This window comes from Palaemon carinicauda, chromosome 5, assembly GCF_036898095.1.
Source record: "Palaemon carinicauda isolate YSFRI2023 chromosome 5, ASM3689809v2, whole genome shotgun sequence".
NCBI classification, from domain to species: Eukaryota; Metazoa; Arthropoda; class Malacostraca; order Decapoda; family Palaemonidae; genus Palaemon; species Palaemon carinicauda.
The window spans coordinates 94,918,638-94,937,134 of NC_090729.1; the positions used below are offsets into that span (position 1 = coordinate 94,918,638).

The following is an 18,497-nucleotide window of genomic DNA, read 5'->3' on the forward strand; positions in this document are numbered from 1 at the left end:
ACTTTGGAGGCGCCATTGCAAAGACTATGTCTCATGAAAAAATGCGGTAACCAGTGCTGCCAACATGTAATATAGATCAAATGTTAACGTATCATGCTAACATTAGCAGTGGTTTTCATTTAATTTTTCTCATTCTTCTTGCCCGTTGTAGACGCTCTAGTACGTACATTTGTACATAGCAGGTTTCGACTTTCTGCGCAAAAACCCCGCCTCCCTGCGTAGAGACTTTTCCCCACCAATAGGATTTCTTCTTCTCTAATCGGGAAATGTAACTGTTTGTCTCTCTACCAGCTCTGTTCAAGTCTATAACATGATTAGTTATGTAATACCCTCGTATACATTTTACGTTTTATTATCGGATACCTTATAAAATTACCTCATTTTATATACCCATCAAATATTATTTATCATACATTCCATTTTATCTTCATATATTACTTTTATACATTTTGTTATTACCTTGTCCCTCCCATATTTCACATAAATACTTGCTCTGGACAAGTTTCCGGGGTGTCTGCCGTTTATGGGGACAGGGATATCTTTCTTATTACTAGCCAAATCGTATTTCATTATGGGGTTGATGTTCTTTACAATTTTCTAACATACCATAATATGATGTTAATTTATCGTTTTGACTAATAACACAATTTACCTTTACCACGGCAATATTTTCTAAGTTCAGCATGGTCCGTACGCAAGTCACGGGTAGCTCCTGCATAGTTTCCAACTTTCCCGATAGACAGAGCCCGTGTCATCCCAGTCTAAGAAACGTTCGGTTTTACAAATTAATACTGTCCCGTCAATCTACATATTTACCCCTTAGTTAAGTATGTAGTTTTTAAGGACACGTCATGTTTAGTGACATTTGATACTGCTGGGATATTTATCATGAAATGTTATGTTAGAAAAAGGCCGTTACAATGCGTCGTACGCTGAAGCCACGGCCAACTTACTCGGTCGTAAAATTTCCCGCAATCATTGTTTCCTGCCTGATTATAATAACACCCGTTTGGCGGCGCTCGATTCGCATATCAGCTGGTCGCGCAAGCATGAACAGTTTTCGATGTTCGTACGTATGTTTTCGCTAATTTCAACAATTTTCATTTTAATCTCTTGTTAAGATTGTTATTTCTTTCGAAATCGTCCCAAAATTATGCCGAATACTATTTTGTTTTATATACAAACAAAGGTTAGGTTATCCAGCATCTAGTTAAGATATTTCGTCAGATAAAGCCAGTGTCAAACAAAGCAACCGAACTAACCCTTTCGTGGGCCGCGTGATTTCAAATTTTTAATCCCCCCCATGACCCGAGATTGACCTACAGCCGACCCTTTCCAACTCTAACCGCCGTGATGGATAGACCTGTTCCGTATAGTTTCTCTGTGAGTGATATTTTCGAGTTTATCTCCCGTATTGATCAGATTGATGCAATTAAGACCCTCAGATATATACATCTACGTGATTTCACTCGTGTTACCCCCGAATTCTTTCACTATTTATTTCGAGAAGGCCTCTTAAGGGATTTTAGAGGTACATGTAAAAAGTGTAAAACAGGTGATGTGGCCCTGATGTGGTTTTAGCGACTACGAAATTTAAGGTAAGCCTGAGTAACCTATAATATGATCATGTGGATAAGATATAATTTTGAGTGCTGCCCAAAGCTTCTTTTCTGTAGGAGAGAGACTTACGAAGGGGGTCCGGGGGCTTGCCCCCGGGTAGGGGTAGTGACCTGGGAACTACTAGGATTGGTTAGGTTTGGTTTGTGGGGTTTGTATGTTAGCAACAGTGTTTGGGGGGTCGCAGGGGGGCGTCAGCCCCCCCGTTTAGTTCACGATGAAGGTAAGGACATGGAACTTCTTTTCTGTAGGAGAGAGACTTACGAAGGGGGTCCGGGGGCTTGCCCCCGGGTAGGGGTAGTGACCTGGGAACTACTAGGATTGGTTAGGTTTGGTTTGTGGGGTTTGTATGTTAGCAACAGTGTTTGGGGGGTCGCAGGGGGGCGTCAGCCCCCCCGTTTAGTTCACGATGAAGGTAAGGACATGGCTTGTAGGTCAGGTTAGGAGGGGAATTTTGGGTTAGTTGTCCATTTTTCTCGCACATTTCCGACATCCATGACCAGAGGGTTCCTAGTATGTAGATTGTTGGGACAAGCATTTACAAAACCAGTGAATTTAATATTTCATTCCGTGATCATTCCCGCGAAAAAGAGCAGATTTTCCTACTTAGTTTCCAACTTTCCCGATAGATAGAGCCCGTGTCATCCCAGTCTAAGAAACCTTCGGTTTTACAATTTAATACTGGTTTTACAATTTAATACTGTCCCGTCAATCTACATATTTACCCCTTCGTTAAGTTTGTAGTTTTTAAGGACACGTCATGTAATCATTCCCGTAAAAAGAGCCGATTTCGGACTTTTTTTTACTCGATTTCAAGAAACATTCGGTTTTACAATTTAATACTGTCCCGTCAATCTACATTATTTACCAAATCATTCCCGTAAAAAAGAGCCGATTTCGGACTTTTTTACCTCGATTTTCGGCCGGTCAAAGGGCTGTCCCCATAAACGGCAGAGGCTCCAAGTTTCCTATTCTGTTCATTAGTGTCTACTCTCTAGACTCAGTTGCTTTTCCGTTAACCAATCACGAACCCATACGTATGTAAAGTTTGCACAGGGGGGTTAATATTTCCCTACCCCCACCCTCCAACAAGCCCGTTTCCGGGGAAACCTTTGCCCAAGTCACGTCTTTGTTAGTTCAAGTGTCGTCTATTGCGTATTTTTCAATATTAATCTTACCCGATGATCATGTAGCTGTCAACTCTGTTGCCCGACAGAAATCTACGGTCGGGATACGCCAGCGATCGCTACCCAGGTGGGGGTGTACTCAACAGCGCCATCTGTGAGCAGGTACTCAAGTACTTCTTGTCAACAAGAACTCAATTTTTCCTCTGTCGTGCCACCGGCTAGACCTACTTGGATACGCTGTTGATTCTGGAGTTATTGTTCACGATTTGGTGATGTATTTGCTCTAGAGTTTAGCCTTCGCTATTCAGGAAGCTTTATCATTAGCTTAGCAAGCTTTTGGAATTAATTTGATTTAATTATGGTGACGAAGAGAGTATGGACTCTCTTTCACTTTTAAATGGCCGACCCTTCCCTCAGACGGAAGTGTTGGTGTCGAAGAGAGTATAGACTCTCTTTCACTTTTTATGACCCACCCTTCCCTTAGACGGAAGTGTGTTTAGGTTTTTGGTAATTTTGCTTAACAAAGTTATAGATTTATTTTATATCTCTCCGCCATTTATAGGCCTCTTCGATTAACTTTCCATTTATTATAAACTTATAAAAATTAATTTTTATGTTTGTTTATATGCGACCTTTCCTAATAGTAGGCGGTACTTACTTGGTACCGAAGTTAATTAACATTGAGCCCGTCATATCGTTTTTCCTGTTAAGAATTTATGCTATTTTAATTTTAATGTTTTTGAAAGAATTTCTTTGATAGTCTCGTACTGTTTTCAAAGTTGAACTAACGTTTTGTTTAGTCTCCGCAGTTGTTGACGTTCAGAACGTTCAACTTGCGCTCTTTCGTTACGATAGAGAGAGAGTATTTCACGGTTTCACGTTGCAGTAAGAGTAAACCGATTCTAGCGTTTCGTTCATTCTTTCTTAGCTTAAATGGTTTTAATTCTAATAAAGGAACTTTTTATTTGGGAAACCTTTCAGTTTTTTTTTTTCCTTTAACAAATAATATGTTTTAACGATATATATAATTGGGCTCATCTCTCAGGTTCTAAGTCGAGAGAGAGAGAGAGAGATAGAGACGGAGGGAGAGAGAGGAGGATAAACGTTTCGTTCAAGCGGGTAACGTTGTTCTCGTTTTTTGCTCTTCTCCCTAGTCGCTATAGGGGAAGAAGGTAAAACGTTTCTAGAGTTTTATTCTTGTTCCCAGGCTTTTTGCGGTGAGAGATTTTAAACGTAGTTTATTTGATCTAGTGTTTAGTCTCTTTTCCAGCCACTGAATTCTTTATCTTTCATTATGTTTTTCTGTTACATTGTAATACTGTTTTCGCAATTACTACCTTTTAATGAAGGATAGGATTGCGTGTTTCAGGTACAAACCACTTAAAGTTTCGAGTTCAGTGAAATAAGTGCAAACAGAAAATCAAAAGTGATAAAGTGATATGCGCAAAGTGTTACAGTGTTGCGTTCGAGGGTTCGTCTGTTCGTGGCAGTTGTTCACCTAGTCCGATACCTCTTACAAGCTCCCAAGCCCAGGGGAGAAGTAATGTAGAAGGACTTATGGGTTCCTCAGGCCTTGATCGACGAACAGACGTTTCCCTCCGTGGTTTCGGGTGTATCTACACACGTTGCCGACGTGATCACCCCACCCACACAAAGACGAGAGAGCCCATTTATTCCTCGTCTGCGGAAGAGGTTTCTCGCAGAAACCATGGACCAAATCTTGCAGCTTTTAAGTGCAAGTCGGTCCCTTCCGCGCAAGTCCAACGGCCTAGGTGTAGCCACTGGGTCAGTTCGGACTCGCTGCAGTACGACAACTGCACACCTCCCAAGAGAGGCAAGGTGGTACCGCAACAGGCAGTAACTCCGTCTGTTGCCGCACCAGCTGTTTTAGACCCTCAGTCACAACGGACAGTAGCTCCGTTTGTTGTTGTCTTTCATAGACCCTAGTGGTCCATGCTGCAGACTATACAGTCTCAGCTTGCTCCTTCATGCAGGAGTATCATGCTGGAAGGTTGACAATGCACCTGTTAACCTACAACCCGCCGAGGTTGTGCGCTCAGCAGATACTGCGGCTGCCTTCTCCCACACTCCACCTGTGAGAGCTCCACCACCGATGCGCAGTCCACCCTGCCAGACGCATGTTCTTGCTGCACCTTCTGTTAACATGCGTGAGCTACCGCATCAGCAGTGGGAAGGTTCTGTAGAGCTGCCGGGTTCCAGTACTATGCGGCATTCTCCGCAGCCCATGCAGCATGCTCTGCATACCTTACAGCATGCTCCGCATACCATGCAGCATGCGCCGCATACCTTACAGCATGCTCCGCATACCATACCGCATGCTCCTCAACCCACCGCAGCCCCTCCCACACACCAGCCCTCTGCTTTTTTTGTTGCCAGCTCCCACACTCCGACTGCGGAGAAGGTTGACGATGCACCCGTGGGCCTACACCTCCCACGGTTGTGCGCCCGGCATGGCTTCCTGCTCTCACACTCTTGTTGTGAGAGCTCCTCCACCCATGCACAGTCAACCCTGCCAGATGTATGATGACTCCCACACACAGAGCACTCCGTTGCCGTGCGTGAGCTACCACAAGCTGCCGTGTTTTGACACGGTGTGTCAGCCTCCGCAACACACTGTGGTTACCACCACTCGCCCGCAGCTAACTAGTCAGTCAGGAGTTGAGGCTTCCCCACACAACTTTGGTTGTTGCCAACTCACAGACTGTCAAACAGTTACATGACGTTGCCTTCTGGTCTGCTACTTATACACCAGTGCTGTATGTCCTCACGCTCCTGTTGTGGTTGACAGTTCAGTTTTTGACAGTTCACAGACTGTCAAGCAGTTTCATAACGTTGCCTTCTGGTCTGCTGCCTTTGCACCAGTGAAACCCTCACTGAGAGAACCTAGCTTTTCTCGGATATGGTTCCTGTAGATGAGAAAGTACTGTTCTCCCTCCTTCTGATATTCCCTTGAGGACTCTGTCATTTGGAGAGGAGCCTTAAGCTGCTTAGCCTCCTATGGACTTTAATTTAAGCATAACATGCTTCCAGGGAGGGTAAATGGTTCTGCTTCAGTCGCTAACCCCGTCTGTTGCCACACCTGCTCCCATAGACCTTGGGCTTTGTTGCAAGACATGCAGTCCAAGCTTAGTCCTTGATAGAGGATTTTTTACGGAAAAGAACCTTCTTGCCAACGACCTTCCTACCGGTTGGTTGTACGCACTGTTGACGCTGAGGTATCCTACTCACGTCCGCCAGTTGAGATGGTTCCTCCACCGGTGCGACCCAGTGTGGGTTGCCAGTCGCACGTTGACGTTAAGCTACTCTCGGAGGTAGTTGTGGACGTGCAGTGGGTCACTGGGAAGACGTTCAACAACCAGCAGAGGTGACTTGTTGTGACGCAGTGCGGCAACCTCAGCAACCCGATAGGGGTTGTCTGTACTACCCAGACAGTCTAGACAGTTTCGGGTTGTCGCTGTACTTCCTCGCTCCCCATGGTTGACAGTTCACAGACTGTGCAGCAGTACCATGATCTTGTGTCCGGCTCCGTCACGCATCCACCAGTGCGACCGGATTCAGCGAGTCAGACGTTGCCCACTCCGTTGCCGTTTCCTCATCAGTTTCGGATGAGGAACCCTCTGATGAGAACATGGCTGAACAAGAAGATCAATCCCCAGCCCTGCTATCCATCCAGAAGATGCTGAAGAAGGAATACAGCCCTGTCAGGCTGTGGATGAGTCTGGTTAGGACACTGTCATCCGTGGTTCAATTGGTGTCACTTGGAAGACTACACCTCCGTCCTCTTCGGTTTCATCTAGCTCTTCACTGGAAAAGGACAAGACGCTAGAAGCGGTCTCGATCCCGGTTTCCGGAAGATAAGTCTGGTCTAACCTGAGGAAAGGACTTTATCAACCTTTTATAGGGTCTTCCCCTGACTGTTCAGACTCCCAACCACGTTCTCTTCTCAGACGCTTCGGACGTAGGCTGGGGTGCGACCTTAGGCGGTAGGGAATGCTCGGGATTATGGAACTCGAGTCAAAGGACAATGCATTTTAACTGCAAGAAGCTTCTGGCAGTACGTCTGACCTGGAAAAGCTTCAGGTCTCTCCTTCAAGACAAAGTAATGGAGGTCAACACGGACAACTCCCTGCTTTGATGTTCATCTCCTAGCAAGGAGGGACCTACTCTCTGACATGGTGCGAGTTCGCTAGTGACCTCCTCTCCTGTTCAACAGGTCTAGACTTTTCTCTAGTAACAATTTCTTCCAAGGCATCTTGAATGTCTTAGCAGTTTGTCTCAGTAGGAAGGGACAAATAATTTCAACATATTGGACCCTCCACAGAGATGTATGCAAGAGACTTTGGGTCACCTGGGGCCAGCCAACCATAGATCTCTTCGCAACCTCGATGTCCAAGAGGCTCTCAATACTTTGCTCACCTATCCCGGACCCAGCAGTGGTTCTTTTAGATGCCTTTCTACTAGATTAGTATCATCTAGATCTATATGCATTCCCTCCGTTCTAGATTGTCAACAAGGTACTGCAGAAGTTCGCCTCTCACGATGGGACAAAGTTAACACGCGAGAGAATAACTTACCGAGGTACTTCGATGGCTAGTAGACGTTCCCAGAACTCTTCCCCTAAAGGTGGACCTGCTACGTATGCCACGCGTAAGAAGGTACTCCAAGGCCTCCATGCTCTTTGTCTCACTGCCTTCAGAGTATCGAAAGACTCTCGAGAACTAGAGGTTTTTCGAAGGAGGCAACCAGAGAGATTGTTAGAGCAAGGAGAACATCCACCCTTAGGGTCTACCAATCGAAGTGGGAAATCTTCCTAAACTGGTGCAAGTCAGTATCCGTATCCTCGACCAGTACCTCTGTAACTCAAATAGCTGACTTCCTCTTATATCTGAGAAAAGAGCGATCTCTTTCAGCTCCCACTTTCAAGGGTTACAGAAGCATGTTGGCATCAGTCTTCCGTCACAGAGGCTTAGATCTTTTCAACAATAAAGATCTACAGGACCTCCTTAAGTCTTTTGAGACCACGAAGGAGCGTCGTTTGGTTACACCTGGTTGGAATTTAGACGTGGTTCTAAGATTCCTTATGTTAGACAGGTTCGAACCACTTCAATCAGCCTCCCTGAAAGATCTCACCTTTAAGACTCTTTTCCTGATATGCTTAACCACAGCTAAAAGAGTCAGTGAGATTCATGCCTTCAGCAAGAACATCGGATTCTCATCCGAAACGGCTACATGTTCTACAACTTGGTTTTCTAGCCAAACACGAGCTGCCTTCTCGGCCTTGGCCAATATCGTTCGTTACTCCAAACTTATCATATGGTTGGTAATGAACTAGAAAGAGTCTTACGTCCTGTAAGAGCTCTTAAGTTCTTTTTAAAAACCTTTACGAGGCCCGTCTGAAGCTTTATGGTGTTCAGTTAAGAAACCATCTTTGCCTATGTCAAAGAATGCTTTATCCTATTTTATCAGACTGTTAATACGAGAAGCTCATTCCCATCTGAATGAGGAAGACCAAGCTTTACTGAAGGTAAGGACACACGAAGTTAGAGCTGTCGCAACTTCCGTGGCCTTTAAACAAAAGAGATCTCTGCAAAGTATAATCGACGCAACCTATTGGAAAAGCAAGTCAGTGTTCGCGTCTTTTATCTTAAGAATGTCCAGTCTCTTTACGAGAACTGCTACACTCTGGGACCATTCGTAGCAACGAGTGCAGTAGTGGTGGGGGCTCCACCACTACAATTCCCTAATTCCAGAACCTTTTTAATCTTTCTCTTGAAATATTTCTGGGTTGTCCGGAAGGCTAAGAAGCCTTCCGCATCCTGGTTGATTTGGCGGGTGGTCAAATTCTTTCTTGAGAAGCGCCTAGATTAGAGGTTGTGATGAGGTCCTTTAGTATGGGTTGCAGCCCTTTATACTTCAGCACCTAGGAGTCGTTCAGCATCCTAAGAGGACCGCTAGGCTCAGTAAGGAAGACGTACTTAAAAAGGCAGAGTAATGGTTCAAGTCGACTTCCTTACCAGGTACTTATTTATTTTATGTGTGTTATTTTGAATAACTAATAAAATGAAATACGGGATACTTAGCTTCTTTGTTAACATGTATGCTGGTCTCCACCCACCACCCTGGGTGTGAATCAGCTACATGATCATCGGGTAAGATTAATATTGAAAAATGTTATTTTCATTAGTAAAATAAATTTTTGAATATACTTACCCGATGATCATGAATTAAAGAACCCGCCCTTCCTCCCCATAGAGAACCAGTGGACCGAGGAGAAAATTGAGTTCTTGTTGACAAGAAGTACTTGAGTACCTGCTCACAGATGGCGCTGTTGAGTACACCCCCACTTGGGTAGCGATCGCTGGCGTATCCCGACCGTAGATTTCTGTCGGGCAACAGAGTTGACAGCTACATGATCATCGGGTAAGTATATTCAAAAATTTATTTTACTAATGAAAATAACATTTTTCAATATTAAACTTACCCGATGATCATATAGCTGTCAGCTCTGCTGCCCGACAGAAAAACCTACGGGCGGAATACGCCAGCGATCGCTATACAGGTGGGGGTGTACATCAACAGCGCCATCTGTCAAGTAGGTACTCAAGTACTCGATGTCAACAAAGAACCAATTTTCTCTCTGTCGTGCCACTGGCAAGACCTACTAAATACGCTGTTACTAACTGGATTTGTTTTCACAACTATTTGGTGAAGTACACTATTCCAGTTTTGAGCTTTCGCTATGCAGGGGTTTTATCTTCATTTCAAAACTTGAACTCGTTTTGGATAGATTTTATTTTGGTGACAAAGAGAGTATGGACTCTCTTTCACTTTTAAATGGCCGACCCTTCCCTTAGACGGAAGTGTGTTTAGGTTTTTAGTAATTTTGCTTAACACGTTATAGATCTTTATATTTTATATCTCTCCGCCTTTATTAGGCCTCTTCGATTAACTTTCCTTTTATTATAAACATATAAAAATAAATTTTTATGTTTTGTTTATTTGCGACCTTTCCTTTTAGTAGGCGGTCCTAACTTGGAACCGAAGTTAATCAACGTTGAGCCCGTTATATCGTATTTAACCTTTAAAGAATTTAAAACTTTTTAAATTTAATGTTTTATGAAAGAATTTCTTTGATAGTCTCGTACTGTTTTCAAAGATGAACTAACGTTTAGTTTTTTAGTCTACGCAGTTGTTGACGTTCAAGACGTTCAACTTGCGCTCTATCGTTACGATAGAGAGAGAGTGTATCACGGTTTCACTTTGCAGTAAGAGTAAACCTATTCTAGCGTTTCGTTCATTCTTTCTTAGCTTTAATGGTTTAAATTCTAAATTAAAGGAACTTTTTATTTGGAAAACCTTTCAGTTTTTTCCTTTAGCAAATAACATGTTTTGACGATATATAATTGGGCTCTTCTCTCAGGTGCGAAATCTAGAGAGAAAGAGAGAGATAGAGACGGAGGGAGAGAGAGGAGATAAAACGTTTCGTTCAAGCGTGTAACGTTGTTCTCGTTTTACTCTCCTCCCTAGTCGCTGTAGGGGAAGAAGGTAAAACGTTTCTAGGGTTTTATTCTTGTTCCCAGGCTATGTGCGGTGAGAGATTGTAAACGTAGTTTATTTGATCTAGTGTTTAGTCTCTTTCCCAGCCACTGAATTCTTTATCTTTATATATGTTTTCTGTTGCATTATACGACTGTTTTCGCAATTACTACCTTTTAATGAAGGGTAGGATTGCGTGTTTCAGGTAGAAATCAGTAAAAGTTTCGATTTCAGTGAAATAAGTGCAAAACAGAAAATTAAAGTGATAAAGTGATATGCGCAAAGTGTTACAGTGTTGCGTCCGAGGGTTCGTCTGTTCGTGCCTGTCGTTCACCTAGTCCGGGACCTCTTGCAAGCTCCCAAGCCCAGGGGAGAAGTAATGTCGAACGACTCATGGGTTCCTCAGGCCTTGATCAGCGAACAGACGTTTTTCCCTCCGTGGTTTCGGGCGTATCTACCCAAGATCGCCCCACCCACACAAAGACGAGAGAGCCCATTTACTTCTCGTCTGCGGAAGAGGTTTCTCGTAAGAAACCTTGGACCAAGGTCTCGCAGCTTATTAAGTGCAAGTCGGTCCCTTCCGCGCAAGTCCAACGGCCCAGGTGTAGCCACTGGGTCAGTTCGGACTCGCTGCAGTCATCCGACGACTGCACACCTCCCAAGAGAGGCAAGGTGGTACCGCAACAGGCAGTAACTCCGTCTGTTGCCGCACCCGCTGTTTTAGACCCTCAGTCACAACGGACAGTAGCTCCGTCTGTTGCCGCTTTTGTAGACCCTGAGTGGTCTTTACTGCAGTCTATGCAGACTCAGTTAGCTGCGGTTATGCAGGAGTTTCGTGCGGAGAAGGTTAACGCTGCACCCGTTAGCCTACAACCTGCCACGGTTGTGCGCCCAGCTCACGCTGAGGCTGCCTGCTCCCACACTCCGGCTGCGGAGAGGTTGGCGCTGCACCCGTTAGCCTACAACCTGCCACGGTTGTGCGCCCAGCTCACGCTGAGGCTGCCTGCTCCCACACTCCGGCTGCGGAGAGGTTGGCGCTGCACCCGTTAGCCTACAACCTGCCACGGTTGTGCGCCCAGCAGACGCTGAGGCTGCCTGCTCCCACACTCCGGCTGTGAGAGCTCCTCCACCCATGCGCAGTCGACCCTGCCAGACGCATGCTGACTCCCACAGACGCACGGAGCACTCCGTTGCCGTGCGTGAGCTACCACAACAACAGGAGGGTGGAGTTAAGCTGCCGTGTTTTGACACGGTGCGTCAGCCTCCGCAACCCACTGTGGTTACCGCCACTCACCCGCAGCAGACTAGTCAGTCAGGAGTTGAGGCTTCCCCACACAGCTTTGGTTGTTGCCAGCTCACAGACTGTCAAGCAGTTACATGATGTTGCCTTCTGGTCTGCTACTAATGCACCAGTGCTGTATGTCCTCACGCACCTGTTGTGGTTGACAGTTCAGTTTTTTGACAGTTCACAGACTGTCAAGCAGTTACATAACGTTGCCTTCTGGTCTGCTGCTAATGCACCAGTGCTGTATGTCCTCACGCACCTGTTGTGGTTGACAGTTCAGTTTTTGACAGTTCACAGACTGTCAAGCAGTTACATAACGTTGCCTTCTGGTCTGCTGCTTATGCACCAGTGAGACCCTCACTGAGATAACCTAGCTTTTCTCGGACAAGGTTCCTGTGGATGAGAAAGTGCTGTTCTCCCTCCTACTGATATTCCTTTGAGGACTCTGTCATTTGGAGAGGAGCCTTAAGCTGCTTAGCCTCCTATGGACTTTAATTAAAGCATAACAAGGCTTCCAGGGATGGTAAATGGTTCCGCTTCAGTCGCTAACCCCGTCTGTTGCCACACCTGCTCCCGTAGACCCTAATGGGCTTTGCTGCAAGACATGCAGTCCAAGCTTGTGTCCTTGATAGAGGACTTTTTACGGAGAAGAACCTTCTGGCCAACAACCTTCCTACCGGTTGGTTGTGCGCCCTGTTGACACTGAGGTATCCTACTCGCGTCCGCCAGTTGAGGTGGTTCATCCACCGATGCGACCCAGTGTGGGTTGCCAGTCGCTCGTTGACGTTAAGCGACGCTCGGAGGTGGTTGTTGAAGTGTGTCACTAGGAAGACGTTCAACAACCAGCAGAGGTGACTTGTTGTGACGCAGTGCGTCAACCTCAGCAACCCGGTAGGGTGTTGACTGCACAACCCAGACAGTCTAGACAGTTTCGGGTTGACGCTGTACTTCCTCGCGTCCCCATGGTTGACAGTTCACAGACTGTGCAGCAGTACCATGATATTGCGTCCGGCTCCGTCACGCATCCACCAGTGCGACCGGATTCAGCGAGTCAGACGTTGCCCACTCCGTTGCCGTTTCCTCATCAGTTTCAGATAAGGAACCCTCTGATGAGGACGTTGCTGAACTAGACGATCAACCCCCAGCCCTGCTATCCATCCAGAAGATGCTGAAGAAGGAACGCTGCCCTGTCAGGCTGTGGATGAGTCTGGTAAGGACACTGTCATCCGTGGTTCTTTTGTGTCACTTGGAAGACTACACCTCCGTCCTCTTCTGTATCATCTAGCTTTTCACTGGAAAAAGGACAAGACGCTAGAAGCGGTCTCGATCCCGGTTTCCGGAAAGATAAAGTCTGGTCTGACTTGGTGAAAGGACTTTATCAACCTTAGAAAGGGTCTTCCCCTGACTGTTCAGACTCCCAACCACGTTCTCTTCTCGGACGCATCGGACGTAGGCTGGGGTGCGACATTAGGCGGTAGGGAATGCTCGGGATTATGGAACTCGAGTCAAAGGACAATGCATTTCAACTGCAAGAAGCTACTGGCAGTACGTCTGACCTGGAAAAGCTTCAGGTCTCTCCTTCAAGGCAAAGTGGTGGAGGTGAACTCGGACAACACCCGGCTTTGACGTACATCTCCAAGCAAGGAGGGACCTACTCTCTGACATGGTACGAGATCGCAAGGGACCTCCTCACCTGGTCAACAGGTCTAGACTTTTCACTAGTAACGAGGTTCATCCAAGGCAACTTGAATGTCATAGCAGATTGTCTCAGTAGGAAGGGACAAATAATTCCAACAGATTGGACCCTCCACAAGGATGTATGCAAGAGACTTTGGGCCACCTGGGGCCAGCCAACCATAGATCTCTTCGCAACCTCGATGACCAAGAGGCTCCCAATAGTTTGCTCACCTATCCCGGACCCAGCAGTAGTTCATATAGATGCCTTTCTACTAGATTGGTCACATCTAGATCTATATGCATTCCCTCCGTTCAAGATTGTCAACAAGGTACTGCAGAAGTTCGCCTCTCACGAAGGGACAAGGTTGACGCTAGTTGCTTCCCTCTGGCCCGCGAGAGAATAACTCACCGAGGTACTTCGATGGCTAGTAGACGTTCCCAGAACACTTCCCCTAAGGGTGGACCTTCTACGTCAGCCACGCGTAAAGAAGGTACACCAAGGCCTCCACGCTCTTCGTCTGACTGCCTTCAGATTATCGAAAGACTCTCGAGAGCTAGAGGCTTTTCGAAGGAGGCAACCAGAGCGTTTGCTAAAGCAAGGAGAACATCCACCCTTAGAATCTACCAATCGAAGTGGGAAATCTTCCGAAACTGGTGCAAGTCAGTATCCGTATCCTCGACCAGTACCTCTGTAACTCAAATAGCTGACTTTCTCTTATATCTGAGGAAAGAACGATCTCTTTCAGCTCCCACTATCAAGGGTTACAGAAGCATGTTGGCATCAGTCTTCCGTCACAGAGGCTTAGATCTTTCCAACAATAAAGATCTACAAGACCTCCTTAAGTCTTTTGAGACCACGAAGGAGCGTCGTTTGGTTACACCTGGTTGGAATTTAGACGTGGTACTAAGATTCCTTATGTCAGACAGGTTCGAACCGCTTCAATCAGCCTCCCTGAAAGATCTCACCTTTAAGACTTTTTTCCTGATATGCTTAACCACAGCTAAAAGAGTCAGTGAGATTCATGCCTTCAGCAAGAACATCGGATTCTCATCCGAAACGGCTACATGTTCTACAACTTGGTTTTCTAGCCAATCACGAGCTGCCTTCTCGGCCTTGACCAATATCGTTCGATATTCCAAACTTATCGCATGGTTTGAAATGAACTAGAAAGAGTATTATGTCCTGTAAGAGCTCTTAAGTTCTATTTAAAAACCTTTACGAGGCCCGTCTGAAGCTTTATGGTGTTCAGTTAAGAATCCATCTTTGCCTTTGTCAGAGAATTCTTTATCCTATTTTATCAGACTGTTAATACGAGAAGCTCATTCCCATCTGAATGAGGAAGACCAAGCTTTGCTGAAGGTAAGGACACACGAAGTTAGAGCTGTCGCATCTTCCGTGGCCTTTAAACAAAATAGATCTCTGCAAAGTATATTCGACGCAACCTATTGGAAAAGCAAATCAGTGTTCGCGTCTTTTATCTTAAGAATGTCCAGTCTCTTTACGAGACCTGCTACACTCTGGGACCATTCGTAGCAACGAGTGCAGTAGTGGTGAGGGCTCCACCACTACAATTCCCTAATTCCATAACCTTTTTAATCTTTCTCTTGAAATGTTTTATTATTGTTTTGGGTTGTCCGGAAGGCTAAGAAGCCTTTCGCATCCTACTTGATTTGGCGGGTGGTCAAAGTCATTTCTTGAGAAGCGCCTAGATTAGAGGTTTTGATGAGGACCTTTAGTATGGGTTGCAACCCTTCATACTTCAGCTCCTAGGAGTCGCTCAGCATCCTATGAGGATCGCGAGGCTCAGTAAGGAAGACGTACTTAAAAAGGCAGAGTAATTGTTCAAGTCGACTTCCTTACCAGGTACTTATTTATTTTATGTTTGTTATTTTGAATAACTGCTAAAATAAAATACGGAATACTGTACTTAGCTCATAATAATGTCAACATGTAATGCTGTAAAATAAAATACGGAATACTTAGCTCATAATAATGTCAACATGTAATGCTGGTCTCTACCCACCCCCCTGGGTGTGAATCAGCTATATGATCATCGGGTAAGTTTAATATTGAAAAATGTTATTTGCCTTAGTAAAATAAATTTTTGAATATACTTACCCGATGATCATAAATTAAAGGACCCACCCATCCTCCCCAATAGAGACCCAGTGGACAGAGGAGAAAATTGGTTCTTTGTTGACATCGAGTACTTGAGTACCTACTTGACAGATGGCGCTGTTGATGTACACCCCCACCTGTATAGCGATCGCTGGCGTATTCCGCCCGTAGGTTTTTCTGTCGGGCAGCAGAGCTGACAGCTATATGATCATCGGGTAAGTATATTCAAAAATTTATTTTACTAAGGAAAATAACATTTTACGGTCTAAGTATTAGAAAATTGTAACCGCTTCAGTAATCCATGCTTGAAACTATTTTGGTGTACTGTATTCCAATGTTGATAATTTTCTTACATCAAGTAATGTAATAAACCAACTTTTACAGTGTTCCAAGTGCAGTGCTAATCTAAGGCAAAACACTTAAGACATCACAGACTCGGTCACAACACCCCCGTGACCCCTAAGTTACGACGTCACGGTCATAAAAGTAAGTCATTAATTTCTTTAACTTTAATGAGTCAGTTTTATTATATTTTGTTAGAATGCGAAGCTCAGCATTACCAATTGCCAATGCATACGAGGGTGATGTTTTATTTTCCTGTGATCTTAAGTGAGGAACAAGAACCATTACATTTAACGTTGGTAATGTTAGCGTAACATTACTAATGTTAGCGTGCGCAGCTCAACATTACCGCTTGCCAGTACATACGAGCTTGATGTTTTATTTTCGTGCGAGCGAAGCGAGCTAATGGCGAAACAAGAACCATTATATATAATGTTATCGTAACAGTACTAACGTTACTGTAATGTGAGTGAAGTGATATAACAAAGGGCATTATATTGGGTTTGTGACCTGGGAATTTCTAGGTTAAGTTAGGTGGGTTTTTTAGGTTCTGTAGCCTTTTTGTACTTTTTTATATATTTTGTAAAGGGTATATGGAAAAATTCTTTAAAATACACACGATAATAATACCGTATCATTGCTAACGTTGATAACGCTGTGTATCACCGTAACGTTGGTAACGTTGTGTACCGTTGGTAACCTTGTCTACCGTTGGTAACGTTGCTAATGTTACCGTTCGCAGTACATACGTGAGTTAAGTGACATCGAATTTGAACAAGTCATTATATTTAAGTATTTTTAAACATAAGACTTACCCAGTAGTTTTATATATATAGCTTACGTCCCTGACGTCAGCTATATATATAACTACCGGGTAAGTATGTTCAAAAATTTATTTTATAATGAAAATACCATTTTACCAAAATATATATAATAAAAGACATTATATTAAATAATTTTAACAGAAAATATATTTGTTCCGTAACCGAAATACAAACCACGCTTTTACATAGGGTTAACTTTCGGCGTAGCTGAAAGGACGAGCCATTAGAATTTAACGAGGGTGTATTACCCCCGCGCTAGTTAGCAAGGGGGTAGGGGAGTGGTAGCTAGCTACCACTCCCCCCCTCACACACCGGTGAACTGCTTCACTTCACTTTTGGCTCGTACAATGAACAGACGTCTCTGTCCCGTCCTCGCATGGCAGCCATTAATGTTTTATCTTACTTAATTACTTACTTTTCTTATACTTAATATATATGTAAACATTCTTACGTTTATGTATATGTATTTGAGTATAGAAATACAGTAAGTTTCCTTTTCAGTGTTTGTGCTGTGTGTGTGTGTAGGAAGTCCACTCATTGTACGACAACTTCTCCGTGTGGTCTCAGGCCATCACGGTGACTTTTCATGGGTCGTGATCTCTCCCTTGGTCCTTCGGTCTCCCATCGGCGGGCGCCGTGAGGAATCGTCATCGCTTGATTTTACTTATTAATCTGTTTCTCCGCTGTTCCTCCTTCCCTACGGGGAACTTGGTCTATCAGTGTGGAGAACTTGGGAGTTTACTTTTAAATATTTAACTTAGCCGGTGAATATATAATAGCTGACGTCTCCGGCGGCTCGACAGAAAAACACAAAAACTCGCGAGCGATCGCTATGAAGGTTGCGGGTGTGCCCACCAGCGCCAACTATCGGCCAGATACCGCATATACATGTAAACAGCTCCAGTTCTTCTCTGTCGGTCTGATCGACAAGTTGATTCCATTACTCGCTGTTAACCTGGAGTTTTTCAACAGTCTTGGTGAAGTACTTCTTTTTGGTTTGAGCTTTCGCAGTGCAGGTGTTTTATCTTCAACTTAAACTCTTGAACTCTTTTTTGGATAGATTTATTTGTTGATGACTTTGGATTGTTTTTGGACTTTCTTTGACTTTTCAAAATGGCTGACCCTTCTCCAATTCCTAAATTTCGTAAATGTAATGCTAGGGATTGTAATAAACGTCTTCCAAAGGCCTCTCTCGACCCACATACTGTGTGTTCTAATTGTCGGGGTAAAACCTGTCAATTAGGAGATCGGTGTGATGAGTGCGTGGTCCTTTCGGAATTCGATTGCCTTGAGTTTGACAAGTATTCTCGTAAGCTAGAGAGAGATAGGGTGAGGAGAAGTTCCTCTAGATCGTTAGAATTTTCCTCCTCCCATGCCCCTGAACCTAATCCTTCCCCAGTAGTAGTTGTGCCTGAACCCTCTACTAGCACTCATGAACCATCAATGCGGGATATGTTACGTGCCATTCAAGCTTTGGGCGAGAGAGTTGAGTCGTTAGCTACGGACCGTAATCAACTCATGGCGGATGTAAAAGAGTTAAAGTGTCAGAGTGCCACATTAGAAAATCGTGGGGAGAAAGTGATTAGTGCGCAAAGTGTTATCAGTGTTGCGACCGAGGGTTCGTCTGTTCGTGCCTGTCGTTCGCCTAGTCCGAGACCTCTTGCAAGCTCCCATGCCCCAGGGAGAAGTAATGTCGTAGGACTTATGGGTTCGAGAGGCTTTAACCAACGAACAGACGTTCCCTCTATGGTTTCAGGCGTGTCTCGTCAAGACCGCCCCTACCATAAGACGAGCGAGACGGTTTTCTCCTCGTCATCCGAAGGCTTATCGCGTAAGAAACCGTGGAGCAAGGTTTCGAGACCCTTAAAGCGAAAGTCAGTCCCTTCAGGACAGGTCCAGCGTCCTGGTTGTAGCCATTGGGACAGCTCTGACCCTGTGCAGTCATCGGA

General features: G+C 44.8%; 1 protein-coding gene across 8 annotated transcripts in view; it reads left to right on the forward strand.

Moving 5' to 3' along the window:
* Positions 1-18,497, forward strand: part of LOC137641374 (sesquipedalian-1-like) — an 893,367-nt gene that overhangs the window by 813 nt on the left and 874,057 nt on the right. For 7 of the 8 annotated variants that reach the window (XM_068373871.1, XM_068373873.1, XM_068373874.1 and 4 more), the window contains exon 2: positions 15,767-15,868. The exons of the other annotated variant lie outside the window; for it this stretch is intronic. The gene's annotated coding sequence lies outside the window, so the exon portion shown is untranslated. The remainder of the gene's footprint in view (positions 1-15,766; positions 15,869-18,497) is intronic. 8 annotated transcript variants of the gene reach the window in all.